The sequence below is a fragment of the Schistocerca piceifrons genome, chromosome 2 (genome assembly GCF_021461385.2).
Source record: "Schistocerca piceifrons isolate TAMUIC-IGC-003096 chromosome 2, iqSchPice1.1, whole genome shotgun sequence".
Classification (NCBI taxonomy): Eukaryota; Metazoa; Arthropoda; class Insecta; order Orthoptera; family Acrididae; genus Schistocerca; species Schistocerca piceifrons.
In genome coordinates, this window is record NC_060139.1 from 528,637,751 (window position 1) to 528,639,187 (window position 1,437).

Here is a 1,437-nt window from a genome sequence, read left to right on the forward strand (position 1 = left end):
CCTGCCCTCATTTATTCGAGTTACGTGACCCACCCATCGCAGCCTACGTGATTTAATAATACTGATTATGTCAGGGCTTGAATAGAGTTCGTGAGCCTCTTCGTTGTGCAGTTTTCGCCACTCTCCGCTAATGTCATCATTTTTGGTCTGAAAATTTTCCTCAAAATTTTATTTTCAAATACTCGAAACGGCTTTTCATTTTGCACAGTGAGAGACCAAGTCTCACACCCATACAGCATAACTGGTAGAATAATAGTTTTGTATATTCTAATCTTTAAATTCCTAGACAATATCCGTGATGAAAGTAATCTATTCAGTGAGAAGTAGCACGCATTTCCCGCCCGTAATCTCTTCTTCAGTTCAGAATCAATCTCATTTCTCGAGGTGATGTCCACGCCTAGATACTTAAATGTGTTCACTTTTTCAAACTACATGTCTCCAACTCTTAACATTTCCTGATCTACTGCTGTTGGCATTCTAGTAGTAACCAGGTATTTAGTTTTGTCTTCACTTATCCTTAGACCTACATCTTCACTAGCCTTGATTAACGCATTTGCATTTGCTGTTACAGATTCTTTCTTATCGCTAAAGAGTTTAGATCATCTGCATACGCCAGTATCTTAATATTTCCATTTCACTCCACACCCTCTGAATTTTCTGCTGCCATTCGTACAATATATTCTAGTACTAAATTAAAAAGTAGCGGAGACAGGGCATCTCCCTGCTGAAGTCCGTTCTTCATTACAAATTCTTCTGACTATAATTTCCCAACGCGTACTCTACCTTTTGTGTTTTTAAAACTCACTTCTATAAGTATAACATACTTCTTTGGGATTCCTAGTTCCAAAAGAATTCTGTACAATTTTGATTGCAATGTTGAATCATATGCTTTTGTAAAATCTATGAAAAGATTATGAACTGGTTTATTGTACTCCCATTTCTTTTCCAAAATTTGACGCAGGGTGAATATTTGGTCTACAGTTGATCTGTTCCTCCGAAAGCCGGCTTGGTAATCCCCCACAGTCGTGCTTCGGTATCTCAGATGGTAGAACACTTGCCCGCGAAAGGCAAAGGTCCCGAGTTCGAGTCTCGGTCGGGCACACAGTTTTAATCTGCCAGGATTTCCATATCAGCGCACACTCCGCTGCAGAGTGAAAATCTCATTCTGGAAACATCCCCCAGGCTGTGGCTAAGCCATGTCTCCGCTAGATCCTTTCTTTCACGAGTGCTAGTTCTGCAAGGTTTGCAGAAGAGCTTCTGTAAGGTTTGGAAGGTAGGAGACAAGATACTGGCAGAAGTAAAAGCTGTGAGTACCGGGCGTGAGTCGTGCTTCGGTAGCTCAGATGGTAGAGCACTTGCCCGCGAAAGGCAAAGGCCCTGAGTTCGAGTCTCGGTCGGGCACACAGTTTTAATCTGCCAGGAAGTTTCAGATAGAGA